Here is a 12754-nt window from a genome sequence, read left to right on the forward strand (position 1 = left end):
CCTTGCTGGCATGTGAAATGAGCGCAATTGTGCGGTAGTTTGAACACTCTTTGGCATTGCCCTTCTTTGGAATTGGAATGTAAACTGACCTTTTCCAGTCTTGCGGCCACTGTTGAGTGTTCCAGATTTGTTGGCATATTGAATGCAGCACTTTAACAGCATCATCTTTTAGGATTTTAAATAGCTCAGCTGGAATACTGTCATCTCCGCTAGCTTTGTTGTTACTAATGCTTCCTAAGGCCCACTTGACTTCACTCTCGAGGATGTCCGGCTCAAGTTCAGTGACCGCACTATCATGGCTATCAGGGACATTCAGATCTTTCCTGTATAGTTCTTCTGTGTATTCTTGCCACCTCTTCTTAATCTCATCTGCTTCTGTTAGGTCCCTGCCTTCTTTGTCCTTTATCATGCCTGTCACAAAACGTTCCCTTGAGATCTCCAATTTTCTTGAAGAGATCTCTAGTCTTTCCCATTCTGTTGTTTTCCTCGATTTCTTTGCATTGTTCATTTAAGAAGGCCTTCTTGTCTCTCCTTGCTATTCTCTGGAACTCTGCATTCAGTTGGGTATATCTTCCCCTTTCTCCCTTGCTTTTCGCTGCCCTTCTTTCATGAGCTACTTGTAAAGCCTCATCAGACAGCCACTTTGCTTTCTTGCATTTCTTTTTCTTTGGGATGGATTGAGTTGCTGCCTCCTGAACAATGTTACGGACCTCCGGCCATAGTTCCTCAGGCACTCTGCCTATCAGGACTAATCCCTGAAATCTATTCCTCACCTCCACTGTATATTCATAAGGGATATGATTTAGGTTATACCCGAACGGTTTAGTGGTTTTCCCGACGTTCTTCAATTTAAGCTGAAATTTTGCAAGAAGCAGCTCATGATCTGAGCCACAGTCAGCTCCAGGTCTTGTTTTTACTGACTGTATGGAGCTTCTCCATCTTTGGCTGCAAAGGACATAATCAATCTGATTTCGATATTGACCATCTGGTGATGTCCATGTGTAGAGTCGCCTCTTGTGCTGTTGGAAAAGAGTGTTTGCTATGATCAGCATGTTCTCTTGGCAAAACTCTATTAGCTTTTGTCCTGCTTCGTTTTGTACACCAAGGCCATGCCTGCCTGTTATCCCGGTGATTTCTTGACTTCCTACTTTAGCATTCCAATCCCCTCTGATTAAGAGGACATCTTTTTTTGGTGTTAGTTCTAGAAGGTGTTGTAGGTCTTCATAGAACCGATCAACCTCAGCTTCTTCGGCATCAGTGGTTGGGGCATAGACTTGAATTACTGTGATGTTGAATGGTTTGCCTTGGATTCGTACTGAGATCATTCTGTCATTTTTAAGATTGTACCCCAGTACTGCTTTTCCCACCCTTTTGTTGACTATGAGTGCTACTCCATTTCTTCTAAGGGATTCTTGCCCACAATAGTAGATATGATGGTCACCTGAATTAAATTCGCCCATGCCTGTCCATTTGAGTTTGCTGATTCGCAAGATGTCGATGTTCAATCTTGCCATCTCATGTTTGACCACCTCCAGCTTACCTTGATTCATTGATCTGACATTCCAGGTTCCTAAACAAGATTGTTCTTTACAGCATCGGATTTTCTTTTCACCACCAGACACATCCACAGCTGAGTGTCCTCTCGGGTTTGGCCCAGCTGCTTCACTCTTTCTGGCGCTACTTGGAAATACCCTCTGCTCTTCCCCAGTAGCATATTGGACACCTTCCAACCTGAGGGGCTCATCTTCCGGCGTCATCTCTTTTAGCCTTGTGATACGTTCCATGGGGTTTTCTTGGCAAGAATACTGGAGTGGGTTGCCATTTCCTTCTCCAGTGGACCACATTTTGTCAGAACTCTCTGCCATGACCTGTCCGTCTTGGGTGGCCCTGCATGGCATAGCTTATGGCTTTGCTGAGTAATGCAAGACCCTTCGCCACAACAAGGCAGTGATCCATGAAGGGGTCCAAAGGGAGTGGGGGGTGACAAAAATGTTCCTGAAGTGCCCCTCCCTTTGGATTCAGCACTACAACGACTGCAGCATATGTGGCTGTTGCTGCTGTTGTCTCCATTCTGAATGGAATTATATTCACCCCACCACTTAACAGCATATTGGAGTCTGATGATAAACATTTTTTAGCACTCATAGGGGATTTGGTCATAAGCGAACAACACTGGCTTAATAACTAAGGTTAAATTCTCCTGCGAGAGATACCATCTGTCTCTGTGCAGGTAGGTAACATGATTCAGGAGCTGAATAAATTATTGGTGTTATCAAGGGACCACAGAAAAGATAGAATACACAAGAAACCCGGGGGCAAGAGTCTTTCTCAAAAAGGAATGCTGGCATCTTAACAGTTGAGAGAGAATTCATGTACATGTCAGAGCTTGTCAGATAAAGGGAATGGAAGGTGGGGGACTTCGGAGTTACTTCTGGGAATCAGTCTTGGCTTGGGCTGCTGAGACACAGCAGCTTTTTTCAGAATAGCATGATAGACCCAGCATTGCTCATGTATGTACCCTATTTCCTTTCTTCTCTGTTCAAACAGGTTTTTACAGTACTAAACAAAAAAACACCCCCCACACACCCTTGAAACTTGTTCGATTGGAGGTGATACTGTATAACAAAAATATAGACCACTTGGTAGCCACTAGACTCCCAGCCCCTCATTATTAATTTTTTAAAAAATAAATAAATAAAAACTCGGAGGTTGTCATTCTGCAAAGTGATGAGCCAGCTTCCAGCACCATCTTTGCTCTCAGGAATACTTCTGGGCCCCTGGGACATCCTTGGAAAATAAAAATTGGCAGATGCAGCCCAATCTGTGTTGCCTGTTAGTATGTGTGGTGTGTGTGTTAGCTGGTTTGTTTGTCTGTTTGTTTGTTTGTTTGTTTGTTTTGGTATGGTGTGGTGTGGTGTGAGTTTTGTCTGGTGTGTGCGTGTGTATTTTGCCTGGTGTTCTTTTTGAGGGTATGTGGCGTGGGTGGGTGTTCTGACTGTGTGTGTGTTTCTCTGAGCATCATCAGCTTGCTGTTCATATTTCGTTGTGCTTTGTTGGGGCAAATATGTAATTTGGAATTTGGGGCTCGGACCAATTACTTCTTATCAGTTTGCCTTTAGTGAAATGGGTGTTGGAGAAGAAATCAGTGGGTTCAGAGGAGTGGGTTTGAGCTCATACCCTATCTCTGCCTAGTATTCAGGTTCTTGGGCAAGTTACTCTTCTTTTAGCCTCACCAGCTTGTCCTCTGCAAAATAGGTATTTTGTGACTGACCACATACAGAATGGCAGCCATTTTGTGATAGTGTCCACAATATTTTCTCAGAATTCCAAATGTGCCCACCAGCCCGAAAAGTTAGACTATGGGTTAGACCTCTTGAGAGTCCATCTCTTTCCATTTCCAGAGAAGCAGGCATGTTAGTCTGTTGCAGCAAAAACAAAAAGATTTGTGGCACCTTACAAGATTTAAAGTGTAACACATTTATTGTGACATAAGCTTTCTTTCTCCAGTTTTTGCAGGTTGTGGAACCCAGTGCTACAAAAGTGAGCTACAGAACCCAAAACATAGCCGCAAAAGTTTCCACAAGTTCAAGTTTCACTCCTGTCACACTCCAGAGTACACACACTTGCCTTGTTCTGAAAACTAGGGTGTACTTTTTCACAACATATTGGCTTTGGTAATGAAACTAACAAGATTCTTTTTCTTTTTCTCCTAAACAGAAACTAGGTTTACCTTAATGATCCTCTGGAAGTCTATAAGAGGAAAGAACGTTTTAGAACTTTGATACAATTTCTATCTCAAATGCAATATAAAGTTATGAGTATCCTGGACTCTGCGGAATGCTCAATACACTTCTGCAGTTGAGGGGATGTTTCTGAACTATCTTCATGTGTGGAATAGGATAACTTGGAAGCCAAAGAGGAAGTGACTAGTTTGACAAACAAATCTTAATGGCATGATCTTGTCTTTAACGAATTGATGTGTGAGCAGAATAAGATTGTTCAAAAGTTTCCTTCAACTTGCAAAATGCAAAAAGCCATTGCACTGCGCTTACATATGTATCACACATACATAATGGTCAAAACTAGGGATGGGCAAATGAGTGATGTTCAAAATCACTAGGATTCTCCAAACATCATCTCACCGCTTGTCTCGTGCCTGATTCCTGTTCACATTTGTCATCACTGCTTGCTGTATGCAAACAGGAAAATTGTGTGAATGGAGAATTTCCCCCCCAAAAATTTCCTAATTTGCGCAACTTCCCTCCATAATCTAAAGCTAGGGATGGATGGTCTTACCTGTACCTGGCTTTGTCGGGTGCTCGCCAAGCCACTGCTGCCACCAGCTCCTGCTCACAGCACTGCCTGAGTTTTGTTGCAGTCCGCCGAATACCTGATGAAGCCTCAGAGCTGGCCACCCTCCCTAGCAAGGCACCATTGTGTGCAAGAGTGGGAGCTCAGGCTTCTGGCTAGGTAATGTTGCATACTTGGTGGCCATAAAGGCCCCTTTCATGCAACATTTCAGGTGTTAATGCTGCATTCACACCCGTAATGTTGTGTAAATGGGGCCTTTACAGCCAACAAGTTTGCAACATTACCTACCTCGAATTGCCCGATCTGCCATTGTTGCACACAACAATGGTGGTGCGCTAGGGAGGATGAGCAGCTGCCAGACACGCACTGGGCCACAGGGTGCTTACTGAGTGGGTCCATGAGTGCCTTGCACCTTGACGAGCAGGGTCCAGGAGGGAGGGGGAGGGGGAGTCTATTGAACCCAACCACCGCCACCACAGACTCTCGCAACACCCCTAACTAAAGTGGGGCTGATTCACTCTGTAGGGGAAATTTGTGGAAACATGCTTATGCTCACAATCACATTTTGGGCTTCAAACAGGGCATGCTCACATGTTTTGTGAGCAAAAATGAAACTGTCATTTTTCAAAACAAGCTGAAAAAAGGATTTGCTGTCTTAAGTACCTTTTTTAATGGGATAAATTAAATAAAACAATAAATTAGACCAATTCCAAAGTGTGGAGACTAGGCCTGCCAATGTCAATGGGCCATGATAACAGACTGGATTCTCTATGCTAAGGGGAATGATGCCTCTGAACAGTAGTTGCTGGGCAACAAATGGACAAATGGAAAAGGCTGGTTCATTTTTCCTGCCTGCCTGCTTTCTAGCTTTCAGGAAGCATCTGGTGGGCTCCACTGGCGGAAAGAGGATTCTGGAATAGGGGGACTCTTGGTTTGAGCTAGTGAAGCTCCTTAATGAGAACCCCTATAACTATGCCAGCTGTCTGATTTCTAGTGAAATCACTGCCAGCTGCTGGGACACAGGAAGCTGTGTGATGCAGGAGGGTGACAGAATGTCCTCCTGCACCATAGAGTCCTGTTAGAGTACAGACCAGAGTTTCTCTCACAGACTAAAAAGGAGAGAGGGTAAGAGCCACTGCTTCTCTTTCTCTTGTAAAAGTTTCCATTTTTTTCTGTGGCAGGCAAGGCAGCAGTGGTGATTTTGGTGGGTTTTGCTGGGGGCACGGGTGAGGAGGAGAGGAAGCGAAAGCAGCAGCCACAGTTTCTGCAGTGAAAAAATGCTACGGTTATGCTTGAGGGAGAGGAGGGGAGGAGGAGAGAAGGTAACAGTGCAGCCACTTTTTTCAGTGGCACCTTTTTGGCAGCAATTGCAGCAGTGTGGGGAAAATATGGGGGATGCACCAATGGCCACGAAGGGCATGCAGGCCATATGTTGCCCACCCCTCCAGGTGTAGATAATACAGAGCTAGATAATCTGAGTCAGTATAAGGCAACTTCCTATGTTCTTAGGTGCACATGAGCACATTGATAAATACTCCAAAAAAAGCAATCTTGATGCAATCAAACATAAAATAACATCAAGGCTGGTTTTGTGTGTTCTTGTTTTTGTAGTGTTTTGTTAATTTGCAAATGTGCATTCAGAGAGAAAATTTCCAGTTCTGGGATTAATTTTTGAAATGTTCCTGAGCAAAGACAACCTCCAGAATAATACACCAATGGGAGTGGGAAAAGCTATTCATCAATTATCAAAACAGTCTATGAAGCCATTATATGAAGCATTTGGAGCACTTCACACATTGCATGTTTAGTTGTACTGTACATTGTGCACATGCAAATCTAAAATGTGAATGTGATCAATATGTTTGTAAACACAGAGATACATGTGTCTGGGAACTGTGATTGCTGAAGCTTTCTACTGAAAATATGCTGTATTGCAAACCAGGATTTGCTTCTACATAATGTTTGAAATGGTCCTTTGATCAAAATAGCCATGTGTGTCAAGGAAGGCTACCGTGGCAATGGCTGAAAGGCCCACTGAGATGGACATTTCTCTCTCTTTAATTTGAGGGATCCTAGAGATGCATCTTGCATTTGCAGGTTAATTTAGTGTGGTTCTGAGATGTGTTAGGGAATAGAGCATTTCCCCTGGTCTATGGGGACACCAGGACTCTCCCTGCTGGCTTGGAAGGGGCTAGCATGTGTGTGAAGAACATACAGAATGGTTGCAAATAAAGCCTGCTCTTGTTTACACATTTGTGAAACCTGACAAAGGTTAGTATTTAAGACATCATAATCTGCAGATGTCCAATAGATGTTGTAGGAGGTGAGTTTCTTCTAGATTAGGGATGTTGACCCTTCAACTTTTTCAGCCAAAAGGCCAAATTCCATTTCAGAGAAGCTACTGGGAGCTGCTTTCCAGGAGTGGGTGGAGCAAAGATAAAAGGGGCAGGGCCAAAAATATCAGCATAGTTTAGCTTATGAACATAAGGACATAAGAAGAGCCATGCTGGATCAGACCAAGGGTCCATCTAGTCCAGCATTCTGTTAACACAATGGCCAACTAGCTGTGGACCAGGAACCCACAAGCAGGACATGAGTGCAACAGTACCCTCCCACCCATGTTACCCAGCAACTGGTGTACTTCACTGCCTCTGGTACTGGAGCCAGCACATAGCCATCAAGACTAGTAGCTATTGATAGCCTTTTCTTCCAGAAACTTGTCCAACCCCCTCTTAAAGCCATCCAGATCTGTGGCCATCACTACATAGGGATGTCAGAGAATTCTGCCACGGACTCCAGTGCCGGCCCCCCAGAATCCATGGCAGAACGCCCCCCCCCCGCTATCTCGGGGAATCCCCCTGGGATGGAGCTTACCTGGGGAGGATGCAGCGGCAGCACCTCTGGCGGCGGCAGCTCCGGCTGGTCTCCCAGCTGGCCGCTGCCGGGCTGCTGCAGGTGCAAATGGTGGCTGTCATAGCAGCCACCATTTGCGTGCTTGCAGTCAGCCGTGATAGGCTACGTAAGTATTTACGTAGCCTATCACGGTAAAGGCGGCCACGCAAATGGACCACGCATTTGTGTGGCTGCCTTTACTGTGATAGGCTATGTAAATACTTACATAGCCTATCACAGCAAAGAGCAGGGGCACAAATGGCATGGCCGGAACTCCGATTCCGATTGTGGCTGGCCCTGGCCAGCAGCTCCATGGAGCCGCCGCGGAGCAGAGCTGGTCCGGGGAGGATTCCTGGGGGAGGGATGGAGCACCTCCCCCCCACCACCGATGCCCTGGAATGGATGGGTAAGATTCATACATCCCTATCACTACATCTTGTGGTAGCAAATTCCATAGTTTAACTATGCGCTGTATGATGAAGTCCTTCCTTTTACCTGTCCTGAATCTCCCACCAATCCGTTTCATGGGATGACCCCGGGTTCTAGTATTTGGGGAGAGAGAGAAAAAATGTCTCCCTATCCACATTCTCCACACCATGCATAGTTCTGTAGACCTCTATCATGTCTCCCCTTACCCTCTTTTTTTCCAAGCTAAACAATCCCAGCTGTTGTAACCTTCTCTCATAGGGGAGATGCTCCAGCCAGTTCATCATTTTTCTGTACTTTTTCTAGCTGTACAATATCTTTTTTAAAAAGCCAGTAACTATGCTTTAGGAGAGGCATTTCAACCTTCTGGAATGGGGAAAAAAATGCACAAAAGCCAGGAAGCCATCAAATGATCAGCGGTCAGAGGAAAAGGGGTGAGGTCACGGGATGGAGGCATGGCCATCTGCGGAACCAGAAGGCTAGATTAGGATCCCAGGAAACTCAGATTTGGCCCTCAAGCCTGAGGTTCTGCATTCCTGTTCTAGATACTCCCATATCTCACCTTTATGCTTGTACAGCAAGTTATCAATAGAAAGCTAATCACGGGGGAAAGCATGGCCAGGATAAGAAGCAGGTACAGGAAGCTGGCAGTTACAAACACACAGTATTATAACTTCTCGGTGGGGCTGGAATGGATTCTGGAAGAGTGTGGCTAAGATGCAGCCACCTCTGTCACCAGAGCTCATTAACTACTTCCAATGTGAAGGTGTCCACTTTGGTAGCAGAGGTTAGCCTGGATGGAGTTAAATGATTATATAGTTAAATGCTCTAGTTGTGCAAAGTATGATGACGTAACATGGCATTATCTATGGTGCAGTGCATGGGCAGGGCTGCTTCATTTAACTTCACTTACAGGTTAAGGTGTGATATTTCAAAGTGGTGGTCCTAGGAGAGAATTGTGGTAGTGGCGGGGAGAGGGAGGGTGCTGCATTAGGAAGTGTGAGCAGAGACAAGATTGTCTTGCAAAGTCAGCAGCTTAATGGTGCCATCTAGTGGCCTTAATTGGTTGAGAGGAGGAACTGGTCGAATGAGAATGCTCCTGGAAAAAATGGAAAGCCCAAATCAATGAATAGGAACTGAGTCAACTTGGATGCTTGGGGGGTGGGGTATGGTAAATAGAGAGTATGCCCTGTTCTAGGATAATAAGGACAGAGAGCTTTGAGTTTCAGAACATGTATGGACTGTGTTCAGTTGTGTCATGGTGATGATTTCTTCCTTGGTCTATGAACTCAGCCTGTTTGAATATAATTAGCTGAGACATTCTTTGCTTTCCTCTACTTGCTTAACTGTGGAATTAATATATGTAAAATGGGGTATTTTAAAAGCTAGATTTTGAACAGATATTTCTTTTATGAAAGAGTATTCTGTTCTGATGGCACTGTCGCAAATTAATTGGGAACCTCTTGATTCAAAATTACTTTCCCAACAATACAAGGTTTGAAATATTTGTCCTTTACTTTCATTAGGCACCCATCGACTATTCTCCATGTTGAGCCTCTATGATACTTAATGCCATCGATTAATTAATTGATTAATTTGTTAAAATACAAAGACTGAATCAACAAAAACAGATGTTGTTTGGAAAAGCCTACTTCTTATGAACTGTGTATCACCAATGTTTCCTAGTCATTTTAAAATTCTGTACCATCTTGTGATGGCTGGGGGGGGAGGAGAGATAAGGAGATCTCCTGCCGTTTTAAGCTATGGAAATATTATGATCATTATTCTTTCATTTAATTTACTCTTCATAGCCCTTTAAAAGCAGCAGCCTAGATCAATATGCTTTGGTCTAAACCGAGCCACAACGTACGATTGGAACTAATAATACATTCACAACAATGGGCAAACACAGAGCAAAACAAAACAAAAGGCCTGCACAAAGATGCCCCCTTCTCTCTACACAGATGGTCAGATCCAATTTAGTTTGAAATCTATCATACATGAGCTGGTACATTCTTGCCTGTCAAATTATATTCTTGACAGACTCAGTCTTTAAAAATGTACTAAAGCTTACTAAGGCTTATATAACAGCAATAATTGGTCAGCACAGGTCTATTTTCAGAAGCAGCTGATGTTAACCAAGTTTGAGCAAGGGAGCGTTCTGGCAGCAAATGATTGATCTCCGAAACCAAACTTAAAGACATATGTCTCTTTGAATTTAAACATATGCAAAAAAATCCTCTATAAGATGGGGCTTTTTTTTCTTTATGTAGAACCAAGAGACTTCCTCTTCTTATAGAATCATAGAATAGTTCTTCTTCTTCCCCCCACCCCAGATCGCTGCATTCATAAGAGGGGAGCATTTGAAGATGCACCATTGATTTTCATTTGTTGGATCAGTGGCTGCAGTAGTTTGCTCTCACTGAAGTTGAAAAACTGCAGTCTATTGGTCTTCCTGGCATTCTGGAAGGAGGGCTACTGTCAAACCATCCTGGGATCAAAACTGTCTGTGATGGCTTTGGGCTAGGTGCAATTTTTTAGGCACGTAACTGCCACACTGGCAAGGGAAGGTGCACCTTTTGGAGTTTGCACCACCTGAGCAATCATTGCTAAAAGCATTATCCTCATACAGTGCTGAGACAAGATAAATATTTTACCAGAGCTTCATATTCCTAAGCAATTACAATAAAGTTCACAGTTACTTCTGGACCGTATAAAAAGGTGCAGTAGACTGCAGCGTGATGCTTAATACTGAGGAACATGGAGCATAATTTCAGGAACGTTGAGCATAATAAACTCCTATATTCAGGTCATTCCTTTAAAAAATCAGATATTTACAGTGCAATGCTTTATGTGTCTATTCAGAAATAAGTCCAATTTAATTCTATGGGGCTACTACTGGCTGAGCTGAGTGCATTTAAGCTTGAATGTATCCTTAGGGCTTCATTTTAATAACCTGGCTGCAGGTCAACACAACATGATCTGTGAAGCCGAACACAGCTCACTAGCCATGTATGTTTGCCACACACACAGTCTCAGGAAGGTAGCAAGAATATTAGATTTATTAAGTCCCTGCTGAGTATCCATATATGGATGATAGGCTGCATTTAGATTGGTGGATCACACATGGTACAGGCCAGGCCTGTTTCATTGTTCCTGAATTCACCACTTTAAGGAAATATTTTTGTTGTGTGACAGGATGCAGAGGCAAAATAGGGAGTGGCTGTGGCCTCATGTGAAGCAGGTCCACCACTATCAAGACCATGAGCACCTCTGCTTGTTCTCAGGATAACAAAGCTTTCTAAACTGATAGGTACCATTGTGGCTGTGGAGCCTCTTACACCAGAAAAGGAACAAATAAATCATAGAATCATAGAATAGAAGGGTTGGAAGAGGCCTACAAGGCCATCGAGTCCAACCCCCTGCTCAATGCAGGAATCCAAGTCAGAGCATCCCTGACAGATGGCTCTCCAGCCTCGTCTTGAAGGCCTCCAGTGTGGGAAAGCCCACCACCTCCCTAGGGAATTGGTTCCATTGTCGTATTGCTCCAACAGTCAGGAAGTTTTTCCTGATGTTCAGCCAGAATCTGGCTTCCTGTCACTTGAGCCCATGATTCCGTGTCCTGCACTCTGGGATGATCAAGAAAAGATGCTGGCCTTCCTCTCTGGGACAACCTTTCAAGTACTTGAAGAGCGCTATCATATCTCCCTCAGTCTTCTCTTCTCAAGCCTAAACATGCCCAGTTCTTTCAGTCTCTCTTCATACGGCTTTGTTTCCAGGCCTCTGATCATCTTTGTTGCCCTCCTCTGAACCCTCTCCACTTTGTCTGCATCCTTCTTAAAGTGTGGTGCCCAGAACTGGACACAGTACTCCAGATGAGGCTTAACCAGTGCTGAGTAGAGGGGAACTAGTACTTCCCTGGATTTGGAAGTTATGCTTCTATGAATGCAGCCCAAAAGAGCAGTTGCCTTTTTTGCAGCCACATCACATGGTTGGCTCATATTCAGCTTGTGATTGACAACAATTCCAAGATCCTTCTTGCTTGTAGTGTTTTTGAGCCACGTATCCCCCATCTTGTAACTGTGCATTTGGTTTCTTTTTCCTAGGTGCAGAACTTGGCATTTATCCCTATTAAATGTCATTCTGTTGCTTTCTGCCCAGCGCTCCAGTCTATCAAGATCACATTGAATTTTGTTTCTGTCTTCCAAAGTATTAGCTGTTCTGGCCAATTTTGTGTCATCTGCAAATTTGATCAGCATTCCCTGCACCTCCTCCTCCAAGTCATTAATACAAATGTTGAAGAGCACTGGGCCCAGGACTGAGCCCTGTGGTACCCCACTCATTACCTCTCCCCAGTTTGAGAAGGACCCATTGAGAAGCACTCTTTGAGTCCGATTCTATAGCCAACTGTGGATCCACCGGATCATTGTTTCATCTAGTCCACTTTGAGCTAGTTTGCTCATCAGGATATCATGGGGGACTTTGTCGAAAGCTTTGCTGAAGTCAAGATATATGATGTCTACAGCATTCCCATGACCCACAAGAGAGGTTACTTGATCTAAAAATGAGATCAGATTTGTCTGGCAGGATTTGTTCTTGACAAATCCATGTTGGCTTTGAGTAATCACTGCATTGTTTTCAAGGTGCTTACAGATGGATTGCTTTATCATCTGCTCCAGAATTTTCCCAGGGATTGATGTCAGACTGACTGGTCTGTAGTTCCCAGGTTCCTCCTTTTAACCTTTTCGAAGATAGGGTCAACATTAGCTCTCCTCCAGTCATCTGGCACTTCACCCATCCTCCATGATTTCTCAAAGAGAATAGACAGCGGTTCTGAGAGTTCTTCTGCCAGTTCCTTTATTACTCTAGGATGCAGTTCATCTGGCCCTGGAGATTTGAACTCATTCCAAGTAATGAGGTGTTCCTTGACCATATGCCTATTGATCTCAAGCTGCAATCCTGCCCCTTCAGCCTATACTTCGCCTTTGCCAGGGGGGTCATGGACCCTCTTTTGGGAGTAGACTGAGCCAAAGTAGGAATTGAGCACCTCTGCCTTTTCTTTGTCATCTGTTAAGAATATTCATCTAAACTATAGCTGTGTTTGATTTGCTTTACCTAGGCACTC

This window comes from Heloderma suspectum, chromosome 7, assembly GCF_057233095.1.
Source record: "Heloderma suspectum isolate Gila_16-S chromosome 7, 16-S_ref, whole genome shotgun sequence".
Lineage (NCBI taxonomy): Eukaryota > Metazoa > Chordata > Lepidosauria > Squamata > Helodermatidae > Heloderma > Heloderma suspectum.